Genomic DNA, 13,574 nt, shown 5'->3' with positions numbered 1-13,574 from the left:
TTAAGTGTGCAAATATTTTGCCAGAGGCCTTTTCAGGATCCTTACCCTTTCAATGAGACTTAGAACACGCCTCTGTCATTTCCTAACATTTTGGTTTGCTGGGTTTTTATTAACTACTTGGCATTGATTTTTAGAAATCTTCTTTGAGGGTAGGGACTACATTTTTCCCCTTATTATTTTCAATATTTATTTTTCCATTCTGAAGCTTAATCTTAGGGGGAAGTTCCTTGGTCAGTGTTTGGGAAAATTACTTTTGGGGCTGTTGCCAGAGCTCTGGGTGACTTTGAAGTCCAGACAGCACCAAACTAAACATGGTCATAGCCCTTTTGCTGCTATTTGTGTAAGTGTTTGTTGCATTCAGTGCCTCTGGGCAGGCCCAGGGAATCTTTGGAAATTAGATTGATTCCAGTGAATAAATTAACTCAACAATATTGCACAGATAAAATCAACCGGATTTTGATGACTCTGGAATCGATGAACATTTGTAAATATGCTTTTACATTTCCAAAATAACATGGGCTAAAGAGGTGAAACAAGTTATTATTTTTAAAACTTGTATCAACATCATTTTAGGAGGTTAGGAGTCAAACTGAGGGATAATAGTTTGGATGGATAACTTTTGTGGAGTTTTTTGTAAGGCTGAATACCTGATATTGACAAGGGATGCAGTGGGGCTGATACTTGAGGGTGACTTATTAGGGGAAGGTCAGCTCCTTTTCCAGGTGGCTAAGACATTACTTTGACAACTCGTTGAGGAAATTAACTCACGACATTGGTAACAGAGGAAAGATCGAATGCACCACCCTTTTTTCATCTGCTTAACCAGGCCCTCTATTTGTCTTATATTTGTTTCTACCCATCTGCACTCTGTCATGTAGATTGGTACTGCTACTGTCCCTCACACTCCAAATCTTTGACACTGTTAAATCCTGAGAGGATAAAATAACTCTCAGACTCCGTGGAGGGCAATGACAGAATTGGTATGGTTCCTTCCAGGTATTCAGGGAAAGTTCGTATGTATAAAGATTTCTCCGTATTTCTGAGCTGTGATCACCATGATTTTGTATTTAGTAATAGACCTAGTATAGTATTTATCTTTTGCTGCATAACAAATTGTCCCCAAACTTAGCAGCTGCAAACAATAGCAAGCATCCATTGTGTCACAGTTTTTGAGAGTCAGGAGTGAGGTGGTTCTGGTTCAGGTTCTCTTGTGATGTTGGCCAGGGCTACAGGCATCTGAAGGCTTGAGTGAGGTTGGAAGATCCACTTCTTTTTTTTTTTTTTTCCCAACATGGAGTCTTGCTCTGTTGCCCAGGCTGGAGTGCAGTGGTGCGAGCTTGGCTCACTGCAACCTCCCCCCACAAGGTTCAAGTAGTTCTCTTGCCTCAGCCTCCCGAGTAGCTGGGATTATAGGTGCTGGCCACGATGCCCAGCTAATTTTTGTATTTTTTTGTTTGTTTGTTTTGAGACAGAGTCTTGCTCTGTCGCCCAGGCTGGAGTGCAGTGGCGCTATCTCGGCTCACTGCAAGCTCCGCCTCCGGATTCCCGCCATTCTCCTGCCTCAGCCTCCCGAGTAGCTGGGACTACAGGCGCCGCCACCACGCCTCGCTAATTTTTTGTATTTTTAGTAGAGACGGCGTTTCACTACGTTGGTCAGGCTGGTCTCAAACTCCGGGCCTCAAGTGATCCGCCCACCTTGGCATCCCAAAGTGCTGGGATTACAGGCGTGAGCCACAGCGCCTGGCCCGTGGAATAAGAAAGCTCACTCACAGGGTTGGTAAACTGATGCTGCTTTTTGGCAGAAAGCCTCACTTCCTCACCATGCAGAATTCTCCACGGGGTACTTGAGTGTCTTTGTGACGTGGCAACTGGGTTCTCCCACAGTGAGTGATGGAAGAGAAACAGAAGACACAATGTCTTTTACGAGCATGGGTGCCACTGACCATCAATTCTGCACATCCTCTTGTTCTGCAGGCCAGCCCTATTCAATGTGGGAGAGGAGGACATGCCAGGAGAAAGAATCATTGAGTGCCGTCTTGGAGACTGCCTACCACACCTAGAATTACCCCACCACGATACCTTGGACCAGGTGAAGTCTTGGGGAGCTAGGAAAGCATCTGTTTTGTGTGGCTTCTTTGTGGGCTACAATCTTGCCTCCTTAGTGAGGTCTGCCTGGCTGGCTGCCTGCTTTATTTCTAAGCCTTTAGAAATTTCTCCTATGGGCTGGGCATGGTGACTCACGCCTGCAGTCCCAGCACTGTGGGAGGCCAAGGTAGGTGGACCACCCGAGGTCGAGAGTTTGAGACCAGCCTGGCCAACATGGTGAAACCCCATCTCTACTAAAACTACAAAAATTAGCTGGATGTGGTGGCACAGACCAGTTATCCTAGCCACTCGGGAGGCTGAGGTGGGAGAATTGCTTGAACCCAGGAGGCGGAGGTTGCAGTGAGCTGAGATTGTGACACTGCACTCCAGCCTGGGTGACAGAGCGACACTCCATTTAAAAAAAAAGAAAAGGAAAGGAAAGAAAAAAGAAATTTCTCCTATGGCTGGACTTCAACCTTAAATCTCCCCGGAATCAGCACATTGCAGAGATAGAAAGGTCAACAGTGGTCTGATTCCCTTCTTTTATTACAAGGAATTATCATTATTTACAAGGTCAATCTAAGATAGTTCTTAGACAGATCACCTGTAATAACCTATAACCTGTGGCTCAAAAGTGAGGGGTCTGGAAATTTCCCTTAGTGATTTGGGCTACTAAGATCCAGAGGGTTGAGAGTTGAAGAGTTACCTTTACACTCTTTCTCTCTTTATTTTAATACTGCATACTCCCCTGTACACCTGGACCCTTGTCATTGTATGAAGGAATGAACAGATAATTGATTTTCAATAAGGATATGGGAAAATTGCTGAAGGCCTTTGATGCCAGGAGTGTGGAGAAGGGAAGTACTGAAGAGAGGTTTGTCCCAGTATATGCTCCTCCTAATTTGGCAGGGATGTGAGTTACGCCAGAGACTGGAGGAATAAGTGGACCGAACCTCTCATACTCAAATCCTCCCTTCCTTGGGCTTCACTGTCAAATTTCCAAACCAACCATCTTTTCCAGAAAGGGTCCATAGACTGGGCATGGTGGCTCACACCTGTTATCCCAGCACTGTGGGAGGCTGAGGCAGGAGGATATCTTGAGCCCAGGAGTTTGAGACCAACCTGGGCAACATAGGAAGACCCCATCTCTACAAAAATAAAAAAAAATTAGCCGAGTGTGGTGATGTGCACCTAGAGTCCTGGCTGCTCGGGAGGCTGAGATGGGAGGATCACTTGAGCCAGGGAAGTCAAGGCTGCAGTGAGCCGTAATTGTACCACTTCACTCCGGCCTGGGTGACGAAGTAAGACTCTGTCTCAAAATAAATAAATAAAAGAAAAAGCGTCCATAGGATTCGCTGTTCCTTAGTCCTCATGGCTGTCCACGTGTGCATAACTTCAGGCAAGGTCAACTGAACCGAAACAGAAGTCATTTCCTTAGGCTTGAAGCAACAAGGCATGGAAAACTAAAAGGTAAACAACTGTATTTTTTGAGGGAATGGGACTCTAGCAAAGTATTGGAATTAAGGCAGGCCTTTGAGGTTTTCTTTCTTTAAAATGATGTTTGATTGATTTCCACCCCTTTCTTCTCAGTCTATACTTTGTGAACACCGTGTCCAGTGCAGACAACCTTGCTCACTTCATAGAAAAAAACCACAGCTCTTCTCATTGTGGCTCTAGCCTACGGAGTAATGATTCTCTCTATGTACGTTCTATCTGGGCCAATCCCAGAGAAGTTTAAGACACTGTTATTCCAGGGGAAGAGCGATAAAATAGCTAGCGTGGATGATTTATACCTAGAACTCATTAAACTTGTTCCCTCTTCTACATCTAAGCTAGCCACGTATTTTTTGCCATGTTTTGCTGGCATTTTCCCATCCATCTGGACACATGCCAGAGATAACCCCTCTCATAAAGAACTTTGGAACTATGACTTGAAATAGTGCAGACTTGCATCATTTTTAGCTGTTTGGCAAAGTGGCTTGAAAAATGTGAGCACTTGAATATTTCAAACTGTTGGCAATAATAGGATCTTCTGTTTCCAGGAACGCTCTCAGGCCTTAGGTCCTGTTGTTCTGCTTAAATTATACCAGGTACTAGCCATATTTCTAAGAGTATTTCCTGACGTGGGGTCTAAGAATTCTGGGTCGTGTGTGTGTGTGTGTGTGTGTGTGTGTGTGTGTATGAAAGAGAGGAAGATGCAGAGACAGAAAGAGGCAGAAAGATGGAGAGAAAGAGAGAGACAAAAAGACAGAGAGGCAGAGATAGAGTCCTCACTCTTGACTGCAGCTCCTGAAGGAATTCTTAGAAGCAGCTGACAATATTGTCGGAGCATCAAAAATTGGAGTGGGAGAATTAGGTGAAGGCTGAATGAAATGTCAGAGAAGGTTGTAAGGACAGAAAGCAGTCATTCACCTTAAGATGTGAAGGAATATTGTCATAGAATAAAGGGAAGGAAAGATAATTTTAAAAAAAACAATAGAGGTCTTAGACAATCTGCTTGATGATCAAGAGTTTCTGACAGCAAGAAATAGGAGAATGTACACTTCTCAGAAAAGAGACCATTGGATTAGCGTAGAAGGAACCTCCCAAGTTCTTCTGAAGGATGTGGTCCCTGCCCAGCCAATTGGAAGAGAACAGACAAAATGTTTCTTTGTAGTAGAGGGTGCAATGTGCTCTCAAGAAACACCTGGTAGCTTCTCTCTAACTCAGGAGAACACAAGGAATCCCTGAGAAACCTAGAATAGCTGATTAAGCTGAGTCACAGCAGGACGCAGTGGCTCACACCTGTAATTCCAGCACTTTGGGAGGCCAAGGCAGGAGGATTGCTTCAGCTGGAGAGTTTGAGACCAGCCTGGGCAACATAGGGAGACCCCATCTCTATAAAAACAAAACAAAAACAAATATTGATTATAATCATATATGTGTGTGGTAGTGCATGCCTGTGGTCCCAGCTACTCAGGAGGCTGAAGTGAGAGGATTGCTGGAGCCCAGGAAGTCAAGGCTGCTGTGAACCAGGATTGTGCCACTGCACTCCAGCCTGAGCAACAGAGAGAGACCACGTTTCAAAACGAAAAAAAAAAAAAAAAAAAGGAAAGGAAAAAGTTGAGTCACATTTATGACAGGCTGGAGGAATGAACAAAGAGAAGCTAAGCAAAGGGAAAAGATCCAGGGATGTCTGACGGAATCATCCACGTAAGCCGACGGGTGCCGTCAGTGCTTGCAAAGACAATACCTGTCTCATCTCAGATGAAAAAATATGGCGCACGAAGACATAAGTGTTTGTGTTATTACGTAACTAGTACATGAGCATCATTCTTGTCTTCCCATAGGGTTTGGAGGACTTCACAGTGGTCAGCATTGTCACAAACAGACCAAGTTGGTGAGCGCCGCATGCATAACCCGTCTAGATCACAGGCCTCGTCCCCTACCCCCTTCCCTCCACAGCCTCCAGAAACATGAACAGCTCTCTCTGCTGCTCACACCCATTGGTGCTCCTGGGGTAGCGGGTGACTAGATAATGGAAATATTTTATAGATCCTGTGATTTCAAGAGTAGAAAAAGCAGATTTTTGAAGAGAAGAAATCACTTAGAGGAAGTCATCAGGGCTGGTTGGCTTTTTATGGTGTTTCCTTTGCCCCCAAAACCTCTGCCCCTGGTGTGGCCTACGTGTGTCGGTTTATGAAAAATCACAACGGCAGGGATTGTTTGGGATAAGATGTGTCTTCTAGGGGCAGGATGTGGTGGGCTATTAGTCATTCATCATCAGCATGGATCGCCTGGCGCAGACTGCGTTTCCTCTATGAGAGCTGATAGTGGTTGTACCGAGGCAACGGACATTTGATTTGAAAGCAACTGAGAAGCAACTGGATGATTGTGGAGCATGGAGCATTTTGAAGGGGTGAGAAGGGGTGGGATGCTTCAGTGGGAGCAAGAGAGCAGCTTCCCAACCCTGGAGACTAAGAATCGAGGGAGCATGCCAAAAACAACAGCCCGAGAAACTTCTCCAGGCCCTAATGTAATGAGACGACAGAAATCACAGAGCAGATGGCCAGAGTGAGGCATCAGGAGACAGTGCCCCGGGCCCTTCAGCGACCTCTACAGGTGGTTCCTGGTGCTGCTCTGGGGTGGGCTGTGGGTGCATCCTCCAGAGGAGGTGGAAACAGCTGGTACCTCCAGGGTTCCTATGTGCAGCTCTCAGGGCATACACAGTCCAGTACCTGCTACAGTGCTGGCAGCACAAGCACCAGCTATGGGAACTCCAACAGCTTCTGCCTGGCCCCCCTCCATGATGTCCAAGGTCGAGGAGGCTAAGAACTGGTGGGACACGGGGTGGTGGAGAACCACTTGAGGAATAAAAATGTGCTGGGAACTGGAAGTGGTTCTACAAGTGTCCATACTGTGCAGCAAGTAGCTGAAAGGTGAAGCAGGAGATTCTGACCTGGTCTGCATTCCCACTTCCTTCCAGGCCTGTCAGCTTCTTTCCTGTCATCAGGAAAGATACAAAGAACCTTGGGGATCAGTGGCACAAGGGAATCCCAGTGTCCTTCGTCCCAGTGAGCTGAGCTATGAGCCAGAAGTTTAGGGGTGTGGTTGAATTCCAAATGGCTGTCAACAAGGCAGGTCCAGTGGTGACAGATAATGGGAATTTTATCTTGGACTGGAAGTTTGACCAGGTACATAAATGGGGTGAAGTGAACAGAGCTGCCAGAATGGTCCCACGTGTGGTGGGCACAGGCCTGTTCATCCACATGACTGAGACAGTCTACTTCAGGATGCAGGATGGCTCAGTGAACAGGAGGGAACAGCCTTTCTGTTGACCTTGCAAGGAGTAGAGTGTCTTCACCCTCGAACCACAGGTCACAGCCAAGGGGGACGTTTCTTTCCAGGGGCCTTCACCTTCATGTGTCTGTGCCAGGGTGGACAACTGGCAGGAGGGAGAAGCCAGGGCAGTTAAATCCAGTCTTCTGAAGTATTGTTATTAAATATCTTTTTTTTTTTTTTGAGACAGGGTCCTGCTCTGTTGCCCAGGCTAGAGTGCAGTGGCATGATCTTGGCTCACTGGAGCTTCCGTTTCCTGGATTCAAGCAATTCTCGTGCCTCAGCCTTCCAAATAGCTGGGATTACAGGTGCCCGCCACCATTCCCAGCTAATTTTTGTATTTTTAGTAGAGACAGAGTTTTGCCTTGTTGGCCAGGCTGGTCTTGAACTCCTGACCCCAAGTGATCTGCCTGCCTTAGGCCTTCCAAAGTGCTGGGATTACAGGTGTGAGCCACTGTGCCTGGCCTGTTATTAAATATCTTTTAAAAGAGAGAAATATAAACATGTATTTTTACTATTAAAGCATTCAGGGTGTTTTAATAAAGATAAAAAAAGGGAAATCATAGTGAGGTCTGAGGATGGGTTTCCTGAGTTGTGCACCTGGAATAGTAGCAGGAGTTAGGGTAAAAGAGTTCACTTTGGGAAATCAGGATTTAGTGTTTCTTTGCTGCAGGACTCCGCTGAGACTTTAACATGCTAACGAGCATCATACCCAAAAAAGACGACAATATAAAGTGTGTAACAAGTTTATTTTTGCAAACATTTGAAGGGCATCTCAGGGGATTAGTGGTCAACAGGATACATTTTGGGGGAATAAATGTCTTGTTTATTTGAAACATCAACATCTAAAATCTTGGGCAGTATTTTCACCTCCAAACCTCCGGTGAAAAGAAGGTGTTAGTTGGGCCATCTGTTTTCTTTCTAATTCTGGAATCTATACCCATAAGAAATGCAAGCAGGTACCGTCTGAGTGAGGATTGATGGGGCAATGCAAGGAGGTAGGAAAGGCAGCGAAGGCAAAAGTCAGCATTATGAAATCCTCCCAATGCCAAGTGACTCTAAAAAACAGGAGGGGGATGCATTTCCTCCTGCGCTCCTCATTCCACAGCTGCGGGACCCACAGCTCGGAGCGCCCCATGCTCCAGTTACTAACTTTTCCTCTCCACTGACAATGCTCAGACCTGCCCAGCATGTCTCCGTTAAGTCCTACCACTTTTATCTCCTAAATGACTCTTGTATTAGCCTGTTCTCACATTGCTATAAAGAAATACCTGAGACCGGGTAATTTATACAGAAAAGAGGTTTAATTGGCTCACGGTTCTGCAGGCTGTACAGGAAGCATGATGCTGGCAACTGCTTGGCCTCTGAGGAGGCCTCAGGAAACTTACAGTCATGGCAGAAGGCAAAAGGGGAAGTGAGACGTTTCGCATGGCCAGAGCAGGAGGAAAAATGTGGGGGAGATGCTACCCACTTTTAAACAACCAGATCTCATGAGAACTCAGTTACTATCATGAGAACAGTATTAGGCGAATGAGCTAAACCATTAGAAACTACACCCATGGTACATTCACCTCCCACCAGGCCCCACCTCCAACACTGAGGGTTACGACTGAGCATGAGATTTGCGGGGGGATCCAAACCATATCAGCTCTTGAATAAACTACTATGTGATCTAGCAACACCACTGCTGGGTATGTATCCAAGCGAAAAGACATCCATACATTTAAGAAATATCTGCATCCCCATGTCTGTTGCAGCACCATTCACATTAGCCAAGATATGGAATCAGCTTAAGTGTCCATCAGTGGATGAATGAACAAAGAAAATGTGGTACATATACATAATGGAATATTATTCAGCCTTAAAAAGAATGAAATCCTGTCATTTGCAACAATGAGGATGAAACTGGAGGACATCATGTTAAGTGAAATAAGCCAGGCACAGAAAGACACATACTGCATCTTCTCACTCATATGTGAGAGCTAAAAAAAATTGAACTCATGGAGGTAGAGAGCAGAATGCTGGTTAGCAGAGGCTGGAAAGGGAAGTATGGAGCAGGGGCTAGAGAAAGGATGGTTAGTAGGTACAAAAATACAGTTAGATAGAAGGAATAAGACCTAGTGTTCAGTTGCACAATAGGGCAACTATAGTTAACAATAATTTATTAGGTGTTTTAAAAGAACTGAAAAAGTGGAATTGGAATGTTCCTAACACAAAGAAGTGATAAATGCTTGAGGTGATAGATACCACACTTACCCACATTTGATCGTTATACCTTGTATGCTTGTAGCAAAATATCACCTGCAGCCCATGAATATGTACAACTACTATGTAGCCATAGTAATGAACAATTTAAAAATATTTAGAAATAGCTCTCAAATCTTTCCCTTCCCTCCGACTCTAACAGTTCTCTAATCTCACACCTGGTCTCCCCACGTAGGGCCCCAAGGGCTCTCCCATGTCTGCTGCAGCCCCATCTAGCTCATCCTCTGTACTGCAGTCCAGCCTCAAACACAAATCAAATCAGGTCAGCACGCCCACCCACCCGCCTCTAGTTGAAAGTCCTCTCATTTTTTCTCACAGCGTGGAGAATCCTTTACTGAGGCTCAGAAGGACCTGTGTGGCTGCCCCTCTCACACCTCTCCTGCCTCTGCTCATCCACACTGTCCCTTGCTCCCTGCACCCCAGCCACATAGGCCCCCTCCCTGCAGATTCCCTGGTGCCATCTGCCACAGGACCTTGGCACATGCAGCCCTCTCTGCTTTTGCCACCCTCCCTCTTTCAGCTCAATCACATTTTCTCAGGGCATGCTTTTCTGGTGTCCCTGGCTGGTTCAGATCCTCCTGTAAGTCCTCATGGTACCATGCACCTCTCCTGTTTACTTCCTGCAGCTGCACTTGTGTTGATGTCTATGACTGTGGGATTAGTGTCTGCCTTTTGCATTGGGACGGCCAGTTGTATGTTCCATGAGGACAGGCAGTCTTTGTCCATTGTTGCAACTCAACTGCTTAGCATGGTGCCTCATAAATATGAGAACGTCAGTCTGGTAATACTATTTTATTTCATGGCTTGAGTGATTGGTTGGACCTAAATCCCTTGACAGCAGAGGTTTCTGCCCGAGATCCATGGAGTATATATATACCCTTCTAGAAAATGTATACAAATATTTGTGCAGTTACGTTTTTCTGAGCGAACGTATGCACAGAGGGCTCTATGAACTGCTCCCCTTCCTGTCAAAAAGTTACCCATGGTGGTCCTATAATGATTTGGATTTTCAAAAGAATTACCTCTTACCCAAATGGATCTTAAATAACTAACATGTGTCGGGCACAGGAGTGGTTAAGGCCAAGTTCTGACTGATTGGACAGTAGAAGTACAATGAGACACTCTCAGTGTGTTGCTTAGGGAGAAAGGAAAGACCCACCAAAGTGTCAGTTCCCCACGGTCCTTTTCCCACACGTGAAAGAGCAGGACACCAAGGCAGAAGGAACCATGACTGCAGCTTGAGTTGGGAGGAACCCTGTTGCTGAGAGCCCAGTCTTAGACGGCAGCTAAGCAGATTCATCACCTGCAGTTTTTTTTTTTCTTTCCAAGAGGGCAAGGAAGGAAACCTCATTCTTATTCACAGCCTGGGAGATGATGGGAAATAACCTTCTTTTTTTTTTTTTTTAATTATACTTTAAGTTCTAGGGTACATGTGCACAACGTGCAGGTTTGTTACATATGTATACCTGTGCCATGTTGGTGTGCTGCACCCATCAACTCGTCAGCACCCATCAACTCGTCATTTACATCAGGTATAACTCCCAATGCCATCCCTCCCCCCTCCCCCCTCCCCACAATAGGCCCCGGGTTGCGATATTCCCCTAACAGCCTCCCAGAAGAGACAGGCAGGGAAGGGGAGAGGGCCTTCCAGGGAGGGCCGTAAGGTGTTCTGCGGGTTCAGAGGAGCTGCGGCTCCAGTCTCCCCTGCCTGCAGGGCTTATGTGGACACGTGCAGGGTGTTCCCGGCACCAGGGGGAGCAGCTTCTTAACAACAGGTTGACCACAGAGCGTGAATATTTCTAGGCAGAGTTAGAGAGGATCATGTGGGCCCATCCAGTCATTCAGTGTGCAGGCAGAATATTTCTCACTGCTGCTTCTCTCCTGGTTCCAACTGCCGGAAACTCTCCCTGCTTTTCATTCCTCTAATCACTTACAGTCTCCAAAACCTCAAACGCTTATTTATCTTTTTGTCCCCTAATGGTTCTCACAACAGCAGCAGTGGACCAGAGCTGTCTAGTTGTAAGAATAAAAATTTTCCAGATCTAGAGATGGAATTGTTAGGGAGAACTGTGGTGATGCATTCTGCCTGCCTGTTCCCTCCTTCCTTCCCTCCTTCCCTCCTTCCTTCCCTCCTTCCCTCCTTCCCTCCCTCCTTCCCTCCTTCCCTCCCTCCCTCCCTCCCTCCCCCCTTCCTTCCTTCCTTCCTTCCTTCCTTTCTTCTTTCTTCTTTCTTNAATTGCTTGAAAATGCACTGTTTAGAAGTGGAGAATTGTCTCTATTTAAGAGACAGCCTCAGGTAGTGGAAAGCCCGTTTTGCTGCTGAGAATGTGTGGTGGTGATGATTCATGGATCCGTGGATAAAATGCTGTCTGCTCCCTGTCCCAGTGAGGCTTGCAGAGACTCGCTCAAGCTCCCCGAAGGAGGTGAGGGAAAATCCCGGGAGATGCAAATTGAGTTCTCTTACAGTGGAAGGACGCAGCCCCTGGTGATAAGCAGCCCACACTCTGGTTTTAATAAGCTTGAGGGTTGGTACTTCTTAGTAATGAGCAGACTTTAAAGGAAATGAAACCAACTCAAGAGTTTTAGCTCATTTGTTGTATAGCAGAAAGCACCAATTAGCGATTGGAATAGCGATAGGTAATGTCTTGCAACCCAGTGACAAGGTAGAAAAAGGATTTGGGATTTCTCCAGCCTACCTTATGGCTGATAGAATTTTGGTCTCTCTCTCACAAAATAATGTGTAGGCCCTTATCTAGTTAGGAAATAAGGTGATTGGCTGTCCAAGGCAATGTCATCCCTGAGTAGCGTTAGTAAGATCCTCCTAAATCCAGGAACTGTTGCATGTTTAAAGCCGTTGATAACGTTAGCATCAACAATGCTGGAAGGGTTTTTTTCTCACCCTGAGAGAATGCTTTCGGGGAAACTCAGCGACATCCTGAAGTTGAAATAAATGCCCATGTCTCTCACATTTAACCATACAGAAGAAACTAAACAGCATGAATCCTTACATTTTCCTGGGTAATAGGTAAGTGGCAAGAAGAATTGGCTTTTGACATTGAAGGAGACCCTAAAACTCAGACCTACTGAGTGTTTTGCTGACAGCAGCATAACCACATTGGGGGAGTGCCAGAGATGGGGTCAATCACCGTGGAAAACCCTGAACCAACTAGCTGGGCGTGGTGGCGGCCTCCTGTAATCCCAGCTACTCTGGAGGCTGAGGCAGGAGAATCGCTCGAATCCGGGAGGCAGAAGCTTCAATGAGCCAAGATGGCGCCACTGCACTCTAGGCTGGGAGACAGAGCAAGACTCTGTCTCCAAAAAAAGAAATGTAGAATGCATCACCACGGTCCTCCCTAATAATTCCAGCCCTGGACCCAGAAAATGTTTATTCTTATAACTAGACAGTTCTGGTCCACTGCTGGTGTTATGAGAACCTTTAGGGGCCAAAAAGATATATAAGCGTTTGAGGTTTTGGAGACTGTAAGCGATTAGAGGAATGAAAAGCAGGGAGAGTTTCCGACAGTTGAAACCCTGAAGCATTCTAGGGTTTTCTCTTCAGAAACCTCGAGGGCCACGTGAAGGAACCCCGGGCTTTCTGTGGGATCACCGCTCCCCTGGCATCCATGGAGTCACAGTGAATGGCGTTCCCAACAATGTTTTGGGTGGCTGAGGGGAAGGCAGTGGTCACGGAACCAAAGGATTTGGAAAAACTTACAAACGAAGACACAAATTGGAAACGCAATCCTTGAGTTCTTAAAGCCTTTCTCAGACATGACCTTGATTTGTGCTTTTTTGTCTCCGAAATGGGAGTATAATTCTGCTCTTCCAAAGGTACCATAAGGGCTGATGAATTAAACAACATAAATTATTTTTGCAAATATAAAACCATAATACAAATAAAGAATTCATAGTAAATATAAACCCTCCATAGCCTATAAACAGAATTAATGTGGATGCAGAAAGCTATTCTCTTTAAATGGTTAAAAAATGAGTAGCAGTTCCTTTCTGTTTGGATTTTAATTTCAACCTAGGGATTTATGTGAGGAAACACCTGACTGGGCATGGACAAGGACAATTATTTGGAGAGAAAAATATGATTTTGAAATTCACACCCAGTGCCAGGGCTCTGAAGGTGCGTGCCAGGTTTCAGGGAACATTGTCTGGTCTCAGGGGAGTACACATGCAGAAATGTACCTTGCTTCTGATTTATATAGTATGAGGCAAAAATAAAACACGGGTGACTGTTTCCCTCAGATCTCGGGCATATTATAAGGGATGCTGTTAATAGAAGGAAATGAATGGAAAAAATTCCTCTGCTCCCATTTAAAAATGTCACCACACTGAAGAGGAAACCTGTAATAGTGCTTATCTCTCAATACAGTTTTGCATCTGAGCTTTGCCAAAGA

The 13,574-nt window shown here is 45.6% G+C and overlaps 1 pseudogene; it reads left to right on the top strand.

The window, feature by feature from the left end:
- Positions 1–5,965: 5,965 nt before the first annotated feature.
- LOC112611332 lies at positions 5,966–6,902 on the top strand (annotated as a pseudogene).
- The last annotated feature ends 6,672 nt before the right edge of the window (positions 6,903–13,574 follow it).

This window comes from Theropithecus gelada, chromosome 18 (assembly GCF_003255815.1).
Source record: "Theropithecus gelada isolate Dixy chromosome 18, Tgel_1.0, whole genome shotgun sequence".
Classification (NCBI taxonomy): Eukaryota; Metazoa; Chordata; class Mammalia; order Primates; family Cercopithecidae; genus Theropithecus; species Theropithecus gelada.
This window is presented reverse-complemented; position numbering and strand designations above follow the sequence as displayed.